Genomic DNA, 25,886 nt, shown 5'->3' with positions numbered 1-25,886 from the left:
ATTCTAGCACTTTTCCACCAGATGGCACCCCCCTTTTGAACTTCGGGAAGAGATTCTGAAGGTGAAGGAAAGCCACTCTCATTTTACAAACAGGATTGGTTCTGGAAAAGATTTCTAGCCAGTGAGATTGAATAAAAAAAAAATAATATGCAATACTACTTTTAAAAACTATTCTAAGATGCTCCCAAAGTAAAATGCATAACAATATGTTTAATTTGAGGCAAATTAAGTCTATGTCAATAAAGCCAATCCTAGTTTAACCTGAACTCCCAGGACTTAAGTTCCACTAAATTGTAATTTTCAAATGATCTTTCCAGCTAGCTCTCATTTGGGTGCTTCTTTTAACTTATAAGAAAGCACAACAACCGGAGTGTATTTAGCAATTGAGTGTCCTAAACGAAGACTTGATTTAATTTGTAAATGAACTATCAACTTGCCACTCAAACATTCATAGGTAAACACTTTAACATTTCGTCCAAAACCATGGGGTTGGCCGTGTAGATCTTCCAAGTTAAACAATACAGGGCCAAGTCTTCTGCCTGCACACTTCTTGTCCATGCACTTGGCTCTTTCTGAGTCTCTGGCTAAACTCTCACATTGTTCTTGTTGCTCTTTTTCGGTGGCTTTTTCGTGTGGATCAGAGCATAGCATTCCTTACAGATGTCACCCCAACACAAGCAGTCAGTGGAAAAGCATCTCGTTTCACAGACCTATATTCACTAAAGACATTAATTTTTACTGAGCAGTTCAAATTCCATGATGTCTTTTGTTATCTTTGGATGATAAACAAGCATGCTGAGAACTCAGGAACAGATCTTTGTCATTTAGGGAGAACAAGAGCAAGTGAGAGAAATTCATCTAAAAATGCATATTTGAGGCTGCAAGGCAAGGCTTCTTGTACTTCTTGCTGCTTATATGTGTTAAGTAGACTATGGTCTGAGCTTGGAGAATTCAGTCAAGTTATTGAGGACTGTCAGGGAGACTGACTTAGTTGGAATTAGGAAGGTTTTTCAGAAATGCCTTCTATGACCCTTGCTTAAAAATGAGATGTCATGGTTTCCCACAATCCCCTACATATGGATGCTCAGTTTGATAGTAATTTTTTCTTATCGCTATATTTTCTAAAAGGTAAGATTATTAGTATCTCACCTTATGAGATAAAATGAAAACATAAGGGAAATTTAAGGTTTTTGTAATGGTATTCTTTCTTCAACTATTGTTGCTTATTGATTTTTTAGTTCAGCCTATATGTCACATTATTTGATTTTTAGAAGGAAAGTATCAATTATAATATTTGATAGGCTTATAGAAGTTATATTTTTGATAAGGCACCTAAAAATTTTATGGGAAATGTAATTTGATTATGCTATGATAAAGGCATCTTAGTCTGTCTACATGGTTGCTGGATAAACAAATAAAAATACAATATGCCCAGTTAAGTTGGAATTTCAGATAAATAATACCTCTAAGTTTTTAGCATAAATATACCCCATGCACTATTTGAAACTATTTATGTTAAAACTATTTGTGGTTTATCTGAAATTCAAATTTAACTTTGTATACTGTATTTTGTCTGCCACCTCCACCTGTAGGTGACTTCTAGGTGTGACCTTCCTCACAGTTGCCACAGCAAAGACTGTGGAAAACCTTCCACATAGACCCACTCCTTAAGACCTCTCAACCTTTCTACCAACATCTTACTCTTCAAGTGTAAGCTCCTAGTCTTAAGAAATGAACTACTGTAGTTTGCTGTGCTTGGGGGAAAATTCCACACTAATTTCATTTGGAATTGCAGAACCAATATAGAAAGCTGCCAGAGTGGTTCCTGGACTCTCTGAAGAAAGTCTCCTGAATAAGAGCTATGCTTGAAGTAGCTGTGCAAACTTCAGTTCACGAAGTTACATTAAATATACCCATCTCCCCCCCAAGGACCCTGGGTTGTGAGTATTCAGTCTGACCTTCATCTTGATCTTACCTAGCAGGAAACAGACCTGGGGACAAGTTATCTAGCATGATGAGCCTCCTATTTTACCCCTGTCCTCCATGCCCCCATATTTTGCAAGGGGAAACAGCTGCGGAGAGTATAAATTTATCATGCTAGTCACATAGAGTTTGTCTGGGAAGAGTTATGAAACCAACTTCACATTGTTTTTCTTATTAGTAGAGGAAATAACATGGGCCTTAGGCATGTATTCAAAGGTATATCCTGGTCACATATTTGTTTGTCTCACTCAGGGTAACCTATAAGCCTCCTTTCAGAAGTATTGCACAGTGATTTTTTCTTGAAAAAGAGGAAAAATAAAATTTATAGCTTTAAAAACCTCCCCTTGTAACCCACTTATAAATATTTAACTTTAATATAAACTTAAAATATCTGATAGTTATGTGTATGGCTTCATTTTTAGCATTAGTAGGTATGGGTATACATAGAAAAAATTTGAATTCTTACCTCATCTAAGGTTATAATCTAACAGGAGAGGATGATATATTCATATGAATTAGTTAAGCAATGATGCAAAATAGTATATGAACAAGTGCCAAAGTTGTTCATAGAACAAATGTACAGTAGTTCACTGAAGTGGGAAATTCAGGTAGACTTGGGTCGACCTTGAGGGATGGATTTCATGCCAATTAATGAACAGGGATAGGAAAGAGCATGAAGGAAGGCTGAGAAAGAGCAGGAATACTTGAGGGTCAATGAGAAACAGGTCTCCATGGAGGAGAGAAACCCTGTACAGGCAAATGTGTAGAAAAATACGCATAAGGAAAATGATGCAATATTATGTCAGGGTAAGGTCTTTGTACTTGGTGCTATAGGTCATGGAGAGCCTTTGGAGATTTTTGAATCACAGAAGGAAGTGACTGATGAAAGTGCCGTGGCAATAATCTGTAAGCTGGAGAAGAGGGGAAAAAAAGATGGATTTTTGCAGTGTAGGTGTGAGGTGATGGTGCACATTCACTGTGTTCATCTGAAAGCCAACAAAAGACTTTTAAATGCCTACAAGTCACTAAATGTAAAACACACTAAACGTATACAGAGATACGTATAATGTTCATATAAAGCATACTCACTGCTCTCCACTTCCCAGAGAATTTCTCTTCACTATCAAATGCAGTCCCCAGGAGAAGCACATTGAAAGCTGAGTGAATTTCTTACCCTGCCTTTGTTCTTTGACATGCCTGCATCTAGGTTGTATGTTGTGTTCATTCTGTTTCTTGGTATTCCCTCACCACTATATTGTAAAGAGGGAGGGGTGGAGGGAGGGTTCTTCTTGTATAGAAAGGGGTGTTTGGTGTTTTTTAAAAGATTCTTCAAGACCTAATGATAATAAGTAAATTTAAATCAGAAAGAGTGTTCTCTTTGTTACATTATTAAGAAGTCTTTAAGTGACATGGTTACATTTTAAAGGCCATCTTAGCTGTAGTCAATTTCAGAACAATTCCTAAAGACCTTTGGAATGCAAAACCCATTTGTTGTATGCAGGTGGGAAATAAGATGTCTTTAAAAGAAAAACAATAGACTGACCACTGTGGCTCAGTGGTTGAACTTCAACCTATGAACCAGGAGGTCACAGTTTTATTCCAGGTCAGGGCACATGCCTGGATTTTGGGCTCAATCCTTACTGTGGGGTGCGTAAGAGGCAGCCAATCAATGATTCTCTCTCATCATTGATGTTTCCATCTCTCTCTCCCCCTCCCTTCCTCTCTAAAATAAATAAAGATATATAAATAAATAAAAACACAGCAACCTATACATTTTATGGGAAAGGCATATAAATCTAATATAGTGAGATCTCTGATGCTTTCAATATAAAAAGGAAGCATACTGTAAATAACACAGAGATTTAAAGCTTGGTTCTAACTAGTTTTTCCAGAACCCTGAGAAAAAAATAGAAGAGGAATAATGTTATTATTCAAAATCTGTGAAGTTCCAAAACAGATTTCCTATTAGTATAGTACCTATAACTTCTTTTTTATATTGCTTGCAAGTTAACCTTGATTTTATTGTTACCTTTATTACAAAGTCCTCTGGGCTATCTCTCTACAATGAAGTAAAAATAGAGATGAAAATTAGATTAATTCACATATTTGCCTCAAGTCTCTGATGGGCTTTGGCTAATCAAGAATCTCTGTATTAATCAGGGTTCTTCAGAGAAACAGATAAATATATATTGGCGACCAGGGAAACCAATGGTATAAGGTCTAAGTCTGAGTCCAAAAGCCTGAGAACAGGAGCTCTCAAGTTTGAGGCAGAGATGGATGTCTCAGCTCAAGCAGAGAGTGAAATTTCCCTTCCTATGCCTTTTTGTTCTATTCAGGCACTCAAAGAATTGGGTGATGCCTGTTTGCATTGTTGAGGACAATCCTTTACTCAGTCCACCTATTTGGAATGCTAATCCCTTCTCAGACACCCCCATAAATAATGCTTCACCAGCTATCAGAGCATCCTTAGCTCCTTCAAGTTGACACATAAAATTAACCATCACAATCACAACGGCTTTAGTGTGCAATTAGATAATTCAAATGTGACTCAAATGGTGATCTTTCAGAAGATATTTAACTCCCCTTTTGTCCCAAATAGCATTCAAGTTTATTCAAATTTATATTTAGAAGGGGGAAGGAAGGCAATTATGATTCAATTAGTCCATTATTATGTACTTACTATACTGATAAGTACTGTGAAGGAAAATTGTAGATTGCTATTAGATATAGGAGGAAACACATATGCATAGGGATTCCCTGAGGAGGTGAGGTTTAAGCTAAAATTGAATGATTGATCAGTTCTAGCTAGGTGAAAGAAGATGAGTAGCAGGGAAGAGAGCATGCCAGCAGAGGGAACAGCATATGGGAAGGACCTAAAGCAAGAAGAAGCTGGCACAGGAGGAATAGAAAGGACAATCCAGTGTTATTGAAGCTCAGAAAGTGTGGTAAATTACATATACCTGGTATATAATTATTAATTTCCTATCTGTCCCTGGATGCCACATGTCCACTGACTTTGAGACTTGGCCACATGACATTCTTTGGACAATGGGATGATATGTGTGGACATGACATTTTTCATGTATGAGCTAAAACTTTAAATCTTAAGAATAGTGGGAAGTCACTGAAGCAAGGTATTGGAATAATTAGAATCTATCCTAATATGTAAAAACCCAGGGTCCGTAACAACTGAAAGCTTAACCAACCAGAAGTCAGTCCAGCAGTCTTACTGCTGCTGCTGTGGGCATGGCGACCCAGCACTGACTGCCAAGGGGCCTGCAGATCAGGCCCAGAGATAGGCCCGGAGATGCTGACTGGCATAGAAATCAACCAATCAGAACCAAATCTGGGTGAACTGTGAGGAGCCAATGGCTGCCTAGGATGCGGAGCTTTTGATGCTGACTGGCATAGAAACCGACCAATCAGAACCTAATCTGGGTGAACTACGAAAGCAGAACCTAAGGTGGGGACTGAGGAGGGGTTTTAAGGGCAATAGATGTTTGGTGTAAGGTGTAAGAAAGCGGTTCAATTTTTTAATGACGGGTTTGGCAGTATAGTGCATATGGCTGGCTATCAGTCCAGACATAGAAATTATGTATTTTTGTCTGCCAAGAGCATCTCCTCCTGCTGAAAAAGGCTCCCCCCACCCCATTTAAGCAATCCTATCCTATATAATCTATCTATACTAATAAAAGTGTAATATGCTAATTAGACTGGGTCGACTGGCCATCATCCTGACATCCAACTTTCTTACAGACAAACCCATTGTGGTGGGAGCCGAGGCAGAGAGGGCAGTTGGGGGCAAGATCAGGCCAGCAGGGGAGGGCAGTTAGGGGCGATCAGGCAGGCAGAGGCAGTTAGGGGCGATCAGGCTGGAAGGCAGAGGCAGTTAGGGGCGATTAGGCAGGCAGGCAGAGATGTTAGGGGCAATCATGCAGGCAGGCAGAGGCAGTTAGGAGCCAGCGGTCCCAGATTGTGAGAGGGTTGTCAGACTGCCGGTTTAGGCCCGATGCCTGTGAGATCGGGCCTAAACCGGCAGTCGGACATACCCCAAGGGGTTCCGGATTGGAGAGGGTGCAGGCTGGGCTGAGGGACCGCCCCCCCCCCCCCCATGCAAGAATTTCGTACACTGGGCCACTGGTATATATATAAAAGCCTAAGCAACCGAAATGACTGGTCAACCGGTTGCTATGAAGCACACTGACCACCAGGGGGCAGACACTCAATGCAGGAGCTGCCCCCACAGCAGGAGTGCTGCTCATATGACCAATGGGTGCCAGATGCTGGGCTCACAGCTGGTGAGTGCAGCTGTGGTGGCACACGCCTCTCCCCCTGTGTGCCCTTCCTCCATCCAGACCAGGACTGGAATCAGGACCAGCATTGGGACTGACTGGGTGCGAGCCCGTGGCTGCTTCTCAGTAATGGGCGTGCCGGTATCGCCCTAGCACAGGCGAGTGGAGACCTCAGTGGAGTGGCAGTGAGCCTACTGAGCGGTGGCAGGCACAGAGGGGCTGGGATGAGTGGGAGCAATTCTGTGCCTGGCCTGGGTTCGGGCTCCTCCCTGGCTGCCTGCTGCTTCATGCACTACTACATCCCTTGGGCCTGATCCCCACAGACCATGCCTAGGGACCCCACCTGTGCACAAATCCATGCACTGGGCCTCAAGTATTATTATAAGAGAAAAGAAAAGAAATTGTTCTGGCCATACCTACCTCCCTACTTCCAAAAAAAGGACAAGAATACAAATAACCTCGGCAAGTTATTGCAGTAAGGAAGACTATCCAAATTTTATTAAGTCCTTAAAGTTGCCAGGTTCTCTTTTAAGCACTTACCTGTAATAACTACTGAAATCTTCACAATGAGGTGGGCTACTTTCCCCCTATTTTAAAGATGATGAAATTGAGGCACAAGGAAGATAAACAATTTCCCTAAGGTTCCAGATGTATGAAACGGCAGAGCCAGGAATCAAACTTTGACAATCTGGCTTTATTACCTAAGTTCTCAGCCACAGAGAGCCAGAGGAGAGATGAACTAGGGTCGAGGGAAGAGACATGGAACATTAGATGGAGTTCAGACATATTCACAAAATAGAAATATGAAGGCTTGTTTTTTTGACTGGCTATGGTAGATGAGAGAGGGAGATTTCAAAGATGATTTCCAGATTTGTGAAATGAGTAATAGACTGAGAGAGGGAGTACTGGGGAGGGTGAGTTGGGAGGTGAAAGTCTTAATTTAGATTGTAAACGGCTTAAGGGTAGAAACTGTGTTATCAAGCTTTTGCTTGTGTGTTGTAATGACTCAGTAATGACACAAATTAATGAATCATGTATTTACAAAAATCTATTTTTAAGTATAATGGGACTTTGATATAACATTTTTCTTGCATGAAGATGAGTTTTTCTTAAGGGTTTTGTTGATAGAGTTCACAGATTTGAATCAGCGAACACTCATGTTTGGCATGAATATTTCCTCCAAACACACAAGGTCAGTCTGTGCTATAATTTTGTACTTCATCACTACCTCTTTTTATTAGTGGAAAATGCTAATTCCTGAGATGTAACCATATGTTATTTGGTAACTTAATTGCTACATTAGAACAAATTTAATGTGATTCACAGTTTCAACATAAAACAGCATTTATATTGTAAATTTAGTAGTGAAGGAACAAGCATTTATTCTTGGCACCAACACTATGTTAACAGGTTTATCACCAGGTTATTTCATTTAGTCCTCACAACCATTCTTTCACAAGAATGGTTGCAAGTGCTTTTGCCTTGGCCACAGCTTCTTCCTAATGCATTACAGTTCTGGATCGTCATAGAGATTGGATCATACTCTTTTTTGAGAAATTTTTAGTATTTTGTAGTATTCATTAAGCACAAATAATAGAAACTTCCTTTAAACTCACAGAAATTCACATAATGAAATTATGCTGCTAACTTTTAAAGAAATCACTTAGTGAAGCTGGAGTCTTTTAGAATTAATGCTGTCAAATTATTCCATACATTGTAGGGCCTAAGAGACACTTGCTATTTTTACATTGTAATTTGTCTTATCTCTCTCTCCTTCTTGGCTGGGATTAGGGTCACCTAATTGTCTTCTGCTGAGACACTTAAGTGCAATCTGGAGGTAATATAAGAACTTTATGCACAGAGAGCCATGGGCTGTCAGGCCAGAAGGAAACAGATAATGGAGTAAGATTGATGTGGGGATGCCATGAAAGAGACTATCATTTGTGTATCATCTGTCAGTCTGAGGTAAATATGTATGTTCAAGGTGACATAGAAACATCTAACCATTGGTGTGGCAGAATTACCTACAGTCATAATAGATGTAACACCAATTAGAACAGAAATCAACCACGGATTATAATGGATCCAATCACAAATAACTATTAGATCTTACAGGTGTCTTCTAGCTGAATATTAGCCTTGAATAATTTGCTAAGTGTGGTAGGTGTGCGTTTTAAGAAGGCATTAAAATTATACACTTGTCTCTATAGTGGGAAAGAATCCTACCTAATAATAGACAAATATGCAAATTGACCATACCTCTGACACACCCACAAGCCACACCCACCATCCAATCAGAGCAAGTATGCAAATTAACCCAAACCAAGATGGCTACAGCCACAGAGAGCAAGGTTTCCTAGGTAAAAGAGGAAGCCAAGCTTTCCGTCTGCCCTTGCCAGGCTTAAGCCTCCACTCATGCTACAAAGTTTCAATTATAGAAAGTAAACAAATTCAAACAACTGGCGGCAGGATGGAGCTTGAGAGAGCAGGCCAAGGTTGCCGCCGGCAACAGGGGAAGCAAAGCTTTCCGCACACCCTGGCCAGGCCCACCAGCTTAAGGCAACAAAGTTTCAATTATAACCCCAACAGAAATGGCTGCCGGCCTCGGAAGGAGCCCCAGGCTTGGCTCTGCTCCAGGCTACAAAGTTTCAATTGTAGAAGGAAAATAAATTCCAGATACCTCCGCTTGGGTTGCCAGGGGGCGTGGCCAGCCTGCAAACCACCACAGGCCCCTCACTCAGGCCGCCCCATGCCCCAAGGGAACCCCCACCTGATCCAGGACACCCTTCAGGGCAAACCAGCTGGCCCCCACCCCTGTACCAGGCCTCTATCCTATCTAATAAAAGAGTAATATGCAGATTAATCATCACTGCAACACACAATATAACTGCCCCCATGTGGTAAAGATCCTGCCCCCATGTGGACACAAGATGGCCACCACAAGATGGCCAGCAGGGGAGGGCAGTTGGGAGGCACCCGGCCTGCAAGGGAGGGCAGTTGAGAAGGACCAGGCCTGCAAGGGAGGGCAGTTGGAGGTGATCAACCCTGCAGGAGAGGGCAGTTAGGGGTGACCAGGCTGGCAGAGGAAGGAAGTTGGGGGCAAACAGGCTGGAAGCAGAGTGGTTAGGGGGTGATCAGGCTGGCAGGCAGAAGCGGTTAGGGGCAATCAGGAAGGCAGGCAGGCAAGCAGTTGGGAGCCAGCAGTCCTGGATTGTGAGAGGGATGTCCCATATTGGAGAGGGTACAGGCTGGGCTGAGGGACAACACCCCTCCATGCACAAATTTCGTGCACCGGGCCTCTAGTAGATTTGATAAAGAATACAGTAGCATGTTTTAACAGTCAACTAGTTCGCCCCTAACAGAGGTATTTGTTAATAAAATTTAATAACCTGCCTGGCTTGTGTGGCTCAGCAGTTGAGCATGGACCCAGGAACCAACAGGTTGCTGGTTTGATTCCAGGTCAGGGCACATGCCCGGGTTGCAGGCTGGATCCTCAGTGGGGGCTATGCAGGTGGCAGCCAACAGATGACTTATCTCATTGGTATTTCTATCTCTCTCCCTTCCTCTCTAAAAATTAATAAAAATAAATATTTTTAAAAAATTAATAATTGTATTATCTCAAGACCTTGTGGATATATTTTTAAGACTATAATTTATGAAACAATTCCATGTCTGCAGTCTCCCTGATCTTTACAAGAAATAGACAGGGTAGAGAGGATAAGTAATTTGCCCCAGGCTACATGGTTAGTAAGCATAATAGTCATGATGAGACATGGGTTCTTTCAGAAAGATGTGAACTTGTGAAAATTAACTATTGGATTTCTTATAAAAAATTGAATTGCTTCTGAACAACATAGGGAGGTTCAAAATTATAATAAAAAGTAAATAATAACTATTTTTTCTTAGGAAATAATAGTGAAGTAAGATGAATTCTGACATTGTTGTGTTTGTGCTTATGAAAATAAATAGGCAGCATATATTTGTTATCCTGTCAAGATAATTGATCTTAATTCTATGAAAAATATACTTATTTTTACCCACTTTCCAGCTCTTGATTTCTAAATATAATTTCTCTAATAAAGTGAATGAGGAGTTTTGGGAGAAATGGCTGATTCTAGAGCTGGGGCAGGAATAATGCAAGATCAGTCTGGACCATTTTAATGAGGCAGAAAGTAAAGAATTGTGAAAAAAAACACACACCAAACAAACAAACAAAAAGACAAACAGAAAGAAAAGGATGAGAGGATGTACAAGGGACACCAGGAGCCAATTCCAATGGCCAAAGCTGGAACAATTAGAGCAACAGAGGTATGAGATTATAATATAAAATAGAAAACAAATGTCCATGAGTTCATCCTATCTAATAAAAGAGTAATATGCAAATTGACCATCACTCTAACACACAAGATGGCTGCCCCCATGTGGACACAAGATGGTCGCCACAAGATGGCCAGCAGGGGAGGGCAGTTGGGAGGGACCAGGCCTGCAAGGGAGGGCAGTTGGGGGCGATCAAGCCTGCAGAGGCAGGCAGTTAGGGGTAACCAGGCTGGCAGAGGAGGGAAGTTGGGGGTGACCGGGCCTACAGGGAAGGGCAGTTGGGGGGACCCAGGCCTGCAGGGGAGAGCAATTGGGGGGGACCAGGCCTGCAGGGGAGGCAGTTAGGGATGACCAGGCCTGCAGGGGATGGCAGTTAGGGGCAAACAGGCTGGCAGGGGAGCAGTTAGGCATCAATCAGGCTGGCAGGGGAGTAGTTAGGGGGTGATCAGGCTGGAAGGCAGAAGCGGTTAGGGCAATCAGGAAGGCAGGCAAGTGAGCAGTTGGGAGCCAGCAGTCCTCAAGGGGTCCCAGATTGGAGAGGGTGCAGACTGGGCTGAGGGACACACACCCCTGTGCACGAATTTTGTGCACTGGGCCTCTAGTATTAAATAATCTATCATTGAATAAAGAAATTGGTTCAAAGAGACAAATCTTTCTTATAGAAACATTCCAAATAATCTAGGAACATAATTCTTCCTCCAGGAGTTGGAGTTTACTCTCCTTCCCATTTGAATGTGGGCTAGATTTAGTGACTTGTTTCCAAAGAATAGGATATGAAAAAGGGAAAAAATAGTAACTTAACAGTAAAGAAACTTGGCAAACCCTGCCTTAACCAAATTATCCAGGTTAGCCTTGTCATATTCACATCATATACCCCCAATATGGTCTGTTGAAAGGGCACTTAACCTTTGAAGTAATCTTTCAAAAAATCTAAAACCTTAATCGAATTATGAGGAAAATACTAGACTCAAAATATCTGAGAGGACTCAGAACTGTAGAGGTCATGAAAAACAGGAAAGACTGAGAAACTGTCATAATCAGAGGAGCCTAATTAGAGATATGACAAATAAATGTATTGTGCATTCCTGCATTGGATACTGAAACAGAAATTGGACATTACTGGAAAAACTGGTGAAATCTGCATAAAGTCTGAGTTTCAGTTAATAATAATGTAACAATGAAGATTTCTTAGTTTTGATAAATGTACAACGGTAAATTAAGATATAAGGGGAAACTGAAACCTGGGTATATGGGAATTCTCTGTACTATCTTTGCAACTCTTTTGTAAATCTAAAATTATTCCAAAATAAAAAGTTTATTAAAAACAAACTATTCATTTTAAATAAAGCCCTTGTGTACATGTGGCTCTATTTATGCTGTATATATGTGTGTGTACATGAATGTCAGTCAGCAGAGTTTAGTATTTTACTGACAATTCCATAATATTGAGTAATAGTGACAACTATTTTTAGTTTAATGCTTCTATTATACTTTAGCCTTTTTTATGTATTCATAAACTCACAAGGCTTGTTATGTGCATGTGTTCATACTCAGATATCTACATATATGTTTATTATTCAGCTGTGAAATAAAAGTGTTTTAAATGACAGATCATTAAAGATCCATCTATCCAGGAACAGGAGCCAGTGGGCAGCCAGAACACATATATGTGTGTGTTGTTTTTTTAAAATATATTTTTATTGCTATCAGAGAGGAAGGGAGAGGGAGAGACAGATAGAAACATCAATGATGAGAGAGAATCATTGATCGGCTGCCTCCTGCACGTCCCCTACCAGGGATGGAGGCTGCAATTCAAGCATGTTCCCTGACTGGGAATTGAACCATGACCTCCTGGTTCATAGGTAGGTGCTCAATCACTGAGCCATGCCAGCTGGGCCACACATATGTTTTTATTTTCTATGATTAACAAAAGGAATCACTGTTCTAAAAACTCAACACCAGAGGCTCTGTGTCCACCACTAAATCTGATGGGGATCAAGAGCCTCCTGGAAGTCTTAAAGGATAGGACAGAATTCCTGTCTTTCAGCAACAATGAAAGCATCATATCAAAGTTTTTACACCTCTTTGGAGGCCTTAATACTTACCCAGTTTTTTTCTCTGGTGACAATCAAATCATGAAGTCATCATAATGCAAATAGTATCTCTAGCTTGATGAACAATAACTTGGCATGTATTAATGGAATGAATAGGAAATTGTGAAATTTTATTAAAATGAGGAGAGAAATGTGGATTGCCGATATTTTCTGCAAAGCTTTATGGTTCAAATTCAATTTGGTATTCATTGGAGGGGAGAACAAGAAAGATGTATTACTGAATTTCCCCTGCTATTGAACGTACTAGTATATCAATAATATCACCAGTGCATGGCTCTGTATCTCTACACTGATTGGCCTGATATACTAAAAAGCAAGCTACTAATCCATTTTTCATGTCTAAAAAATTTCCAAAATGACTCAACATTTTTGTTTATATTCCCAGATTTTCTCAGTCAATTCCCCTGTCCTTTAGACTGTGTATATGTGAGATGTCAAATCAAAGTAAATTCAGTGAAAAAAACACACACAACACAACACATTCATCCTGTTTGGTGTTGTTTTGACAAAATGATTTGTTGATTGATGACTGCTCTTGTTTCAATCTATTGAGTAGTTGTGTGAACACAGCCTAGAGTTTCTTCTTGACTTGAATGATTCACCAATCTCTACAATGTAGATATAGACAATTTTCTCATAATGCCATACTTCTAGATATGATGAAAATATTATTTATTTATTTATTTAGTTAGTTAGTTAGTTATCCTAATATACCTGACAATGTGTTGCTTTTTTTGCTTTATATTCAATAATTTTACATTGATTAGCTGTCATTCTTATATAAACTTTCAGATGAAATAAAGCTGTGAAATAAACTAGTTTAAAAAATAGAATAATAATTTTTTTAACTGCAGAAACTAAAGCATTAAAATTCATTATCACATTCACATACTTCTCAAGTAGTAAAACCATTACTAAACTGTGAAAAGATGCATTTGTAATTGTTAATTATCTTACTAAATAGGTTATTAACAAAAATGTCAAGATTAGTAGCTTTTGGTTTCTGATTTTACATATAAGATTTCTCCTATTTTTTTTAAAGAAAGATAATTCTTTGGTGAAAAATGTCTTCTCTGAAGAATATTAACTTATTTCCTCAAGATATATTAGACAGTCTTTACTTCATTTCTTCCCTTGGGTTATGGGTCCTCAAATCTGATTCTTAAGATTCATGCTCTTGAATATGAGACTAGTGAGATGTAATTATTTCTCATCCAAACTTTCTGAAGTTAGTACCCACTGAGCTTTGTGAGACAATGCTTTAGTGAGGCAACTATACACAGGATGGGGTCTTCCACATTGAACTCCGGGAAAGTGCCCACTCTCCCTAGATTTAGTGATACTGAGGCAATAAACATTTGGGAGTAAGAATAAGGAAGAAGGGATAGAATAGAAATTTCCAAGGTTTTGCTAGCAATAAAATGTTTAACAAAGACATTTTCCAGATTTATCTGATTCTTGGGTATAATGAATTCTCTAGTAAGATTCTGGAAAATTGTACAGTAAGAAGGGTTTGTGTTAATGGGTTCTGAAACAGAGGCAACAAAATGTTCTCTCTTTCTCTCTCTTTTTCATTTGTCCCAAGTGTAATTTTTGTCAGAATTCTTGCTCCTGATTTCACCCCTGAGTGCATTTTGAGAGTGGATTTAAGGGAAAACTTAACTTTTTTGCTTACCTTTTTGACTAATGGAGAGATCATATAGATGAATATTTTTGAGGCAGTGAATTTAAAAATATAAATTTAAAAATATAAGCTTCCATGTGAGCAAGGTAACTTTTTCTTTATATTTTTGCTCTCAGATATTCTCTACCATTTTTATATCCATTGTAATTTTCCCCCAGTAATTGTTTTTTGGAAATATAGAGATAATGCCAAGGGTCTTGTAAAGTCATGTCTGAGGAACTCAAGTAAAAGTGTCTTGATTCTGGCTCTTTGGGAATATGAGTAAGAGGGAGAACAAAGGATGAGGCATTTCTGTCACCCAGAAAACTGAAGTGTACTGAATTTTTTGAGAAACAGCAAATGTGATTAAAATTTCTGAGGATATGTAACAGAATTTATATGCTCTGGTTTTTGAAGTAATATACATTTATTACATATATTTTTAAAATACAGGAAAGAAAAAGAAGAAACTATTCAATCAAAATCTTATAGAGATAAATAATGTTAACATTTTGGATTTTTTCTTTAACATTTTTTTTCTACAAAATTCTTTCAAAGTTTGATACTGATATCTTTAAAATCCTGGAAGAAAAATAATTTTAGGGTGATTTTATTTTACTTTTTAAAAAAGTGAAACAAATATCTTATAACATTGTCTTTGACTTAGTTCTTCTTTGAGAGTGATGTTTTTTATTTATTTATTTATTTAAATTCTTTATTGTTTAAAGTGTTACATAAGTCTCCTTTCCCCCACCCTTGACTCCCCCCTGGCTGCCCCCACCCCCAGCACATGCCCTCACCGCCACCCCCCCCCCCCCTTGTCTGTGTCCATTGCTTATGTTCATATGCATACACACAGGTCCTTTGATTGATTTCTTACCCTCTCACCCCCTGCCTTCCCTCATAGGTTGGACAGTCTGTTTGATGCTTCTATTACTCTGGTTCTGTTTTTGTTCATCACTTTATGTTGTTCATTATAGTCCACAGATGAGAGAGATCATGTGATATTTATCTTTCTCTGACTGGCTTATTTCACTTAGCATAATGCTCTCCAATTACATTCATGCTGTTGCAAATGGTAAGAATTCCTTCTTTTTTTACAGCAGCATAGTATTCTATTGTGTAGATGTACCACAGTTTTCTAATCCACTCATCTGCTGATGGGCACTTAGGCTGTTTCTAAATCTTAGCTATTGTAAATTGTGCTGCTATGAACATAGGGGTACATATATCCTTTCTGATTGGTATTTCTGTTTTCTTGGGATATATTCCTAGAAGTGGGATCACTGGGTCAAATGGGAGTTCCATTTTTAATTTTTTGAGGAAACTCCATACTGTTCTCCACAGTAGCTGCACCAGTCTGCATTCCCACCAGCAGTGCACGAGGGTTCCTTTTTCTCCACATCCTCGCCAGCACTTGTCGTTTGTGGATTTGTTGATGATAGCCATTCTGACAGGTGTGAGATGGTACCTCATTGTTGTTTTGATTTGCATCTCTTGGATGATTAGTGACTTTGAGCATGTTTTCATATGTCTCTTGGCCTTTCTTATGTCCTCTTTCGAAAAGTGTCTACTTAGGTCCTTTGCCCATTTTTTGATTGGGTTGTTTATCTTCCTTTTGTTAAGTTGTATGAGTTCCCTGTAAATGTTGGAGATTAAACCCTTATTGGATATAACATTGGCAAATATGTTCTCCCATGCAGTGAGCTTTCTTGTTGTTTTGCTGATGGTTTCTTTTGCTGTGAAGAGACTTTTTATTTTGATGTAGTCCCATTTGTTTATTTTCTCCTTAGTTTCCATCGCCCTAGGAGAGGTATCGGTAAAGATATTGCTGCCACAAATGTCTGCTAATTTGCTGCCTATGGCTTCTTCTAGGATTTTTATTGTTTCCCATCTTAAATTTAAGTCCTTTATCCATTTTGAGTTTAGTTTGTGTATGGTGTAAGTTGGTGGTCTACTTTCATTTTTTTGCATGTATCTGTCCAATTTTTCTAACACCCTTTATTGAAGAAACTGTCTTGACTCCATTGTATGCTATTGCTTCCTTTGTCAAATAGTAATTGAGCATAATGGTTTGGGTCTATTTCTGGGTTCTCTGTTCTGTTCCATTGGTCTATATGTCTATTCTTGTGCTAGTACCAGGGAGTTTTGAGAACAATGGCTTTGTAGTATAGCTTGATATCTGATATTGTGATCCCTCTAACTTTGTTCTTCTTTCTCAAGATTGCTGCAGCTATTCGGGGTCTTTTTTTTTTCCAGATGAATTTTTAGAGAGTTTGTTCTAGGTCTTTGAAGTTTGCCGTTGGTATTTTAATGGGTATTGCATTGAATCTATAAATTGCTTTGGGTAGTATGGATATTTTAATGATGTTGATTCTACCAATCCATGAACACGGTATATTCTTCCATTTGTTTATGTCTTCCTCTATCTCTTTTTTCAGCGTCCTGTACTTTTCTGAGTACAGGTCCTTTAGCTCCTTGGTTAAATTTATTCCTAGGTATCTTAATTTTTTTTTGTTGCAGTGGTAGAGAGTGATGCTTGATTTACTTCTCTTAAAGGTTGACTTTTAAAGAAGAAACATACCTATGTTTTCTTCATTTTATTTTTTATTAAATTTATTGAGGTAACATTGGCTTATAAGATTATATAGATTTCAGGGGTACAATTATATAATACATCATCTATATATTGTATGTTCACCACTCCAAGTCAAGTCTCCTTCAATCACCATTTATCCCTGTTTTATGCTCTCCTACCAATCCTCACACCCCTTTCCCACTGGTAATCACCATACTATTGTCTGTCTATGAGTTGTTGTTTTATTCTTAATCCATTCACCTTTTTCACCCAGACCTATGTTTTACTAAAGCATGCCATTTATTTAGATACAGACTTTTGCATCTCAATCCAATCTTTATAATAAACTCAGAACAAAGAGGACAGAATTCTCTAATATTTTTTTATTTTAATTTTTATTTAATTTATTGGGGTGACATTGGTTAATAAGATCATATAAGTTTCAAGTGTAGATTTCTATGATACAGAATCTGTATATTGCATTGTGTGCCCCACTATCCAAAGTCAAATCATCTTCTATTATATATCCTTTATCCTTAACTACCCTTCTTACCCACTTCCCGTTGGTAACTACCATTTTGTTGTCTGTGTCTATGAACTTCAGTTTTATATCCCACATATGAATAAAATCATAAGGTTCTTAGCTTTTACTGACTGACTTATTTTGCTTAGCATAATATTCTCAGGGTCCATCCATGTTGTTGCTTATGGAAATATTTCATCTTTTCTTATGGCTGACTAGTATTCATAGTATACAGGTATCACATCTTCTTTATTCAATCATCTGTGGAAGAACACTTTTGTTGTTTCCATGTCTGGCCACTGTGAATAGTGCTGCAATGAATATAGTTGTGCATATATATTTGCAAATAAATGTTTTCAAATTTTTCAGGTAGATACCCAGAAGAGAGATTACTGGGTCATATGGTAACTCTATTCTTAATTTTTTGGGGGAACCACCATACTATTCTCCATAGAAACTGTACCAGTTTACATTCTCACCAGCAGTGAATAAGAGTTCATTTTCCTTCCACAACCTCTTCAACATTTGTTATTATTTGTTGGTACTAGCCATTCTAACAGGTGTGATGTGGTATCTCATTGCAGTTTTGATTTGCATTTCTCTAGTACATAGTGAAGTTGAACTTCTTTTCATATATCTACTGGCAATTTGTGTGTGTTCTTAGGAGAGGTATATGTTCAGGTCCTCTGCCCATTTTTTAATTGGATTGTTTGGTGTAAAGTTGTATGAGTTCTTTATACAGGTTGTTTCATTTTGAAAATGAAATGTATTTTAATAAACACTGCCTTTACAATTATTCAAAGTCTGTGTATACTTTTTTGGGGGACACTATATATTTTGGATATTAACCCCTTGTTGGAACTGTTGTTTGCAAATATAATCTCCCATTTGGTTGGTTGTCTTTTTGTTTTGTTAGCAGTTTCTTTTGCTGTGCTGAAGGTTTTTAGTTTGATATAGTTCTATTAATTTTTGCCTTTAATTCCCTTGCTTTTGGGGTCAAATTCATAAAATGTTCTCTAAGACCTAGCTCCTTGTATTTAGTACCTATGTTTTTTTCTATATAATTTATTGTTTCTGATCTTATGTTTCTTTTTTTAAAAAATATATTTTATTGATTTTTTACAGAGAGGAAGAGAGAGGGATAGAGAGAAAGAAACATTGAACAGCTGCCTCTTGCACACCCCCTACTGGGGATGTGCCCGCAACCAAGGTACATGCCCTTGACCGGAATCGAACCTGGGACCCTTGAGTCTGTAGGCTGACGCTCTATCCACTGAGCCAAACTGGTTTCGGCTGATCTTATGTTTCAATCTTTGATTCATTTTGAATTTTTGTATATGGGAACAAACTGGAGTCTCATTTCATTCTTTTGCATGTGGCTTTCTAATTTTCCCACCACCGTTTATTGAAGAGGCTTTCTTTTCTCCATTGTGTATTTTTGGTTCCTTTGTCAAAAATTATTTGCCCATATACACGTCATTTTATTCTGGGCTCTCAGTTCTTTTCCATTGGTCTGTGTTTCTGTTTCTCTGACAATAGCATGCTAATTTATTATTTATTTATTTATTTATTTATTTATTTACTTACTTACTTGCTTACTAGAGGCCCAGTGCATGAAATTGGAGGGGGTGTCCCTCAGCCTGGAGGGGGGTCCCTCAGCCTGGCCTGCACCCTCTCCAATCCAGGACCCCTTGGGGGGTGTCCAACTGCTGGTTTAGGCCCGATCCCTTTGGGATCGGGTCCTAAACCGGCAGTCGGACTACCTCTCGCAATCCGGGACTGCTGGCTCCTAACCGCTCACCTGCCTGCCTGCCTAATTGCCCCTAACCCCTCTGCCTGCCTGCCTGATCACCTCTAGCCCCTCTGCCTGCCTGCCTGATCGCCCCTAACTGCCTCTGCCTGCTGGCCTGATTGCCCCTAACCGCCTCTGCTTGCCGGCCTGATTGCCCCTAACTGCCCTCCCCTGCCAGCCTGATCGCCCCCTAACTGCTCCCCGCTGCCAGCCTGATCACCCCTAACTGCCCTCCCCTGTCAGCCTGATCACCCCCTAACTGCCCTCTCCTGCCAGACTGATCGCCTTCTAACTGCTCCCCTGCTGGCCTGATCACCCCTTAACTGCTCCCCGCTGCCAGCCTGATCATCCCTAACCGCCTCTGCCTCAGCCCCTGCCACCGTGGCTTTGTCCAGAAGGACATCCAGAAGATGTCCAGTATACTTAGCATATTACCCTTTTATTAGTATAGATTTATTTTATTTTTCCCCCATGCTATTTTTGTGACCATTTCTTTGTAGTACAATTTAAAGTTAGGTAGTATGATACCTCTGGCTTTGTTCTTTTTCTCAAGATTGTTTTGGCTATTCAGGGTCTTTTTGGGTTCCATACAAATCGGATACATTTTTTTCTATTTCTTTAAGAAATGACATTGGCATTTTGATGGGGATTGCATTAAATCTGGGTATTGCTTTGGGTAATATGGCCATTTTAACAATGTTGATTCTTTGAATCCATGAACACAGAATATCTTTCCATTTCATTGTGTTTTTTTCAATCTCTTTTAATAATGCTTTGTAGTTTTCAGTATAGAGGTCTTTCACATTTTTTCTTAAGTTTCTTTCTAGGTATTTTATTATTTTGGTAGCAATTGCAAAAGGAATGTTTTTTTCCCTTTATTTCTAAAATTTTATTGTTAGTATATAAGAAAGCAGTGGATTTTTTGTACATTTATTTTGTATCCTGCAATTTTACTTTATTTATTGTTTCTAATAGTTTTTGGTGGAGTCTTTAGGGTTTTTGATATACAGAATCATGTCATCTGCAAAAAGTGGCACTTTAACTTCTTCCTTCCCAATTTAGCTGCCTTTTATGTCTCTCTCTTGTCTTATTTCTCTGTCTAGGACTTCCAGAACTATGTTTAATAGAGTGGTGAGAGTGGACATCCTCATTTTGTTCCTAATTTTGTAGGAAAAGCTTTCATTGAGTATGGTATTAGCTGAGGGTTTGTCATATATGACCTTTATTATGTTGAGATACTATCCGTTATATACATTTTATTGTTTTAATCAGAAATGGATGTTGTATCTTATTAAATGCTCTTTCTGTATCCATTGATAACATCATATAGTTTTTATCCTTTGTTTTGTTAACACAGCACATTAATAAAACAAAGGATAAATGATATTTGTCTTTTTAAAAGGAAGACAGTAATGAAGCAAATTACATTGGTTGAAGATGATCTAGAAATACTCTGAATTCTGTGTAAACATTTCTTATTCAGGATTATTCCATGAGCCCCGATATTTAGTTTAATATTATTACAAATCTTAGACTTAGATGGAGTACTCAATACTTTAGCTTCTTTTGCCATCAAAATGAAGAATCATTGACCCGAGACGTTTTACTCACTTTTCTCTTGGGACAAGTTAGAGGAGAAGGTAAGAGGCGGGGCAAAGTGCTGTGGAGTCCAGCACTTTGGCCCACTTATCATCAGTTTTTTTTCAGTGACCACAGATTGAACTTCTAGATGCAGCCAACTCTCTCAAAATACTTGTTTTGGGCCACAAAGGAAAATAAAAGGAAGGCTCATGAGTCACTCTACATTCTTTAAAGTTACTAGCAAAACAGTTTTCCTAAGGAGGGGCAGTAGTGCCATCTTTATCTTGAAAGACCCCACCTAAAAAATTATATAATATGATGAATTTACAATAAAAGAAGAGGCAAACATTGCAATTTATTTAATCAGAGAGTCTAGCTCTGTCCTCTCTCTCTCTCTCTTTTTTTAATCCTCACCTGAGGATATTTTTTCCATTGATTTTTAGAGAGAGAGAAAGGGAGAGGGAGAGACAGAGAGAAACACCGATGTGAGAGAAACACATCAATTGGTTGCCTCCCGCATGCCTCCAACCAAGGTACATGCCCTTGACCGGAATCCAGCCAGGACCCTTCATTCTGCAGGCTGACTGCAGGCTGACACACTATCCACTGAGCCAAACTGGCTAGGGCTAGCTGTATCCTCCTTTACAGCTAGGATCCAGCACAGCAAAGTTGCAGGAGTTCTGGAATTTATTGGACACCCCTGAGAAGTCCTGCTGTCAGTGACAGCTTGAGGTTTCTTTACCTAAAGCATAGTTGCTGGCTGTCATCTTGAAGCAGTGGTTTCTAAGGTGGAATTTGTTGAAAGAAGGTAGTGCTTTTGACTAAGGCCAGAAACTTTCCCCTTGTAAAATAAGTACAGTATTTGGGTTAAGGCATAATACAATTTATTGGAAATGCTTCATTGAGGAGCCTGGTGAACCAAGCCAGGGCCATCCCCTTCATGTCTCTGAAGAAATAGCCTTCAAAGGAGAGGGGATCTTAAAGAGTTTAAGATCTGTTTCTGCACTGGCTTAGAATATGCTGTACAGGACAGATAATGGGTAACTTCATGTTAATAGATTAATTATTGGTCTCAGCTGATATAATTATTTATGTTAATTAATTGGGTATAATTACATACCAAGGAGTAATAAAGCAATCAGCAGAAAGTGTAGTTGAAAAGCATCTTGTTTGAGTTTATACATATAGAATATATGTTTCCTAAATTAGATGAAAATACATAGATACATTTCCATTTTCTATTAGTCTAAAAAAAAACACAACACAGACATATCACAAGAAAGGAAGGAATACCTTAGGATAGGCTAAAACCCATAGTATTACAAATTAAAGTTTTATTTTGATATCAGTAAATATTTTAAAAGGAAAAGAGAAAACAATAAAGATGATTTTTCCTCCTATGTAATAGGTTTTCCATACTATGGTTCATATTTTTGCAAATTTAAAAACTGTTTTTCTAATATACAAATTTCTGCTCAAATTTAGTAATGACAAATCATCTTATTTCCTACCAGACAGCTGTTTGCTGTTAAAATAATGGACTTTGAAGTTCAATCATTAAAACATGTGCAAATATTTATATATGTGCAACTTAGTAAAAATATTTTCCCAACACTGCTTAACAAAAAAACTTTTAATCTCTGCTTTATTTTTATATTATTGTAACATTTTAGGTGTTTCTTAAGAGACAGTTTAAGCTTCCAACTTATAATGTTGGTTATGTCAAGCAAAAATCTGAGGTAGTTTAGTGGTTTCAGACTATTTAATCAAAGCTGACTACTAAGTATTTGTTTATCATTTTTTGGTCATGTTTTTAGTATAGCTTCAGTTATTTTTAGTAATTGTGAAGTGTTATATTATGAATGGAAAAATTCACATTTTTATCTGAAGTAGAAGTTTTTACATCCCCTAGTAATCTTTTTGTTGTTGTTACTCCTCACTCGAAGATATTTTATTTCATTGATTTTTTTCTTTTCTTATTAGAGAGAGTGGAAGGGAGGTGGGGTAGGGGGAGAGGAGGGAGAGAAAGAGAGGAGAGAGGAGAGAGAGAGAAACATCTATTGGTTGCCTCCCACACGTGTCCTGACCGGGGCTGGGGATCAAACCTGTGACCCACGTATGTGCCCTTGACCAGGAATCAAACCATGACCCTTTGGTAGGCAGGCTGACACTCTAACCACCGAGTAACACTGGTCAGGGTACCTAATAATCTTGATTTGACTGGAGAGGCAACATTAGAATCACATTTTTTGTGTCATCTGTTGCTTAGGGTCTATCACTTTGCTCATTTATTAAACATTCTGGAATGTCCACGAGGGGACAGATACTATGTTAGGTGGTAGGCTTTCTTGTTCCTCAGAAGTTGAGACTAAATTATAGCAATGCTGTATTGTAACTGTTATAGTAAGTATCTGCAGAGGATATTATTGGAGTTGAGGGGGAGACAGAATAAGGGTATTAGTGCTTTCTGGGTATAGAGGTAAGGACACACTTCTAAGAAAAGGTGACATAATATGATATTTGGAAGCTGAGTAATAATTTCTGTTATGGCCAAAGGCCAAACTCAGGTCAATTATTTCCATGCTAGAAGAAGCATTTACACATTTATACAAGTATTTTGTTTAGATTCCTCTAGATTCCTCTTGATTAGTTTTCCTGCCTATGTTTGATCATATAAATAACGAATTTCAAAATTATATTTATCATCTATCCCATTGGTTCTCAAATTTTGTTGCATCAAGATTACTTGGATGGATTATTAAAACATATCTGGGGCCTACTCCCAAGTTTCTGATTCAGTGGGTATAGGGTGGATATAGACAATTGCATTTGTAAGTTCCCAGGTGCTGCTGATGCTACTGCTCCATAGAACATATGTGGATGATTATCAGAATCAACTGGGCATGTTTTAAAAATATGGATGCTATTCCCAGAGATTCAAATTTAGTTGAACTTGGGCAGGAGCAAGGAATCTGTGTTTTTAGCATATTTCCCTAGTCGATTCTAATTATCAATAAAGTTTGGGATTCACAGACATAGGCCATGGTCTTTTATTTCACAAGTGATAAAATTGAGATGTAGAAAAGTTATAAAGCTTGGGAGCCACTGAGCTGGCACCAAGGACCTGCTAATCAGATTGAGGCACCATCAGGAGTTGGGTTGGTCAAAGACAGATGGCTGAAAGCACTGGAAAAGAAAAAACGAAATGGCCCTAGCCAGTTGCTCAGTGGTTAGAGTGTCAGCCCTTGAACTGAAGAGTCTCGAGTTCAATTCTGTTCAAGGGCATGTACCTCAGTTGCAGGCACATGAGGGAGGTAACCAATCAATGTGTCTCTCCACATCAATGTCTCTCTCTCTCTTTTCCCCTTCCTAAAAATCAATGGAAAAAATATCCTTGGGTGAGGATTAACAACAATAAAAAGGGACAACCACCATTATTATTAGTGCATCTCTTAAGAGTTGTGAAGTTGCAACTGCCCTAGAAAATTGAAGCCACAGATTCAGTTATTCAGATTCAGTGGAAAATGGGTCAATTACATTTTCTCATACTGGATTTGCATTTTTATTGATGGATGCTAAAGAATGCTTTATGTCAATTGAAAAATATTTCTAGCCAAAATTGAGAAGTTTATCAGCATTCACCAAAATAGTTCTGCCTCCTGCCCTCCATGGGCTCAAGGAATGGAAACTGATGTTCAGGATTCAGCAGAGATTTGTGGGTAGTAACTTATGGATACTTCCAGTATATAGCACAGTCAATGCTATTAATGGCTAATGGGTACTTTAGCCAAGATCACCTTCAACCCATATATAGATAACATCTGCTACAGAATGATAACAACTAAAGCTTATATGATTGAGCAAAGCCCTATTTGGAAAATAATTTAAAAGAGAAAACTCAGTGATTCATTTAATTAGAGTGAAATTAAAAAGTGAAAAGGAAGAAAAGTTATGAGAAGTCATCAAAATTATACAACTAAACAGGAGTTGAGCAAAGCTGTCTTTTCCAATGTACCTAATTTCCCCCCTTCAAAAAACCATACTACTATTTTATTTTCTACTGAATCAAGTCAACTGTGACATTCAATGTTTTCCAAAATGTCTTCCTTATAACATATTGTCCCATTAATTAGTCTTGGATACAATTAAGCCAACCCAAACCAATGAAACATGAAAAATATCTACTATTGTCTATGGGAGGAGGTGGGTGGATTCAGATTAGAATAACACTCACTCCCCTCTTTCAAGGAACTTCCAGACAAGTAGCAGACATCACATTCCCAAACATGCACAAATATACATTCCCACATGGTATTAAAAGACAGATTTATAGTAAGTGCTATTGAAGAAGTACAAAGTATCAGATGAGCTGTAGCATGATGAAACAGATATTTATATAGACCTATTTTCCAGACACTGTGCTAGTTTTGTAGAGATGCAAAACGTATTAAGACTTAGTTTTCTATCTAAGGAAATCGTAATAAAACTATGCAAAATACCACTGACTCTATATTGTAACGTAACTAATCTATAGAAATTGCATGAATAAAATGCTATCAGAAGATAGAAGTGGGAATGATTGATTCATCTAGGATCTGTGGAAATATTCACAGAAAAAAGTGGTAGGAGAGGAAATGACACTTATAAGTAGGTTTTGTTTAGCTCTGGGTACTCTTCCTTTAGTCTCTCCTCTCGATTAGTCTTTACCTTGCCAGGTGAAGGAGAGGGCAGAGCAAAAACACCAAGATAAACTTGCAACTTGGACTTTTAAAAAATAGGTAATGGACCAGCAGAGCTAGAACACTAAGCATGTGGAATCAGAATGGTATTCATGAAGGTGAATTGGAGCTGAGCTTTAAAGGATGCATAAAATTTGGCAAACAATACTAACTTTTGCACACATTATTAATTATACACCTTTTAGAAATTTTCACCCTTTATATCCAATTTACAGAAAATTTTACCCATTCCCCAGATTCAAATCAAGATCCTTAAAAGTTCCTACATTGGTGTTTGTTAACCCTGTCTGAGCATCACAGTTGT

General features: G+C 38.4%; 1 pseudogene across 1 annotated transcript in view; it reads left to right on the top strand.

The window, feature by feature from the left end:
- Positions 1-24,761, top strand: part of LOC307105711 (protein SPO16 homolog) — a 28,634-nt pseudogene extending 3,873 nt beyond the window's left edge. The window contains exons 2-3 of the transcript in view: positions 2,818-2,889; positions 24,266-24,761. The product of the transcript in view is annotated as a protein SPO16 homolog (transcript). The remainder of the gene's footprint in view (positions 1-2,817; positions 2,890-24,265) is intronic.
- The last annotated feature ends 1,125 nt before the right edge of the window (positions 24,762-25,886 follow it).

This window comes from Cnephaeus nilssonii (genome assembly GCF_951640355.1).
Source record: "Cnephaeus nilssonii genome assembly, chromosome: 9".
Classification (NCBI taxonomy): Eukaryota; Metazoa; Chordata; class Mammalia; order Chiroptera; family Vespertilionidae; genus Cnephaeus; species Cnephaeus nilssonii.
Note: the sequence above shows the minus strand (reverse complement) of the source record. Positions and strands in the feature narration are given on the sequence as shown.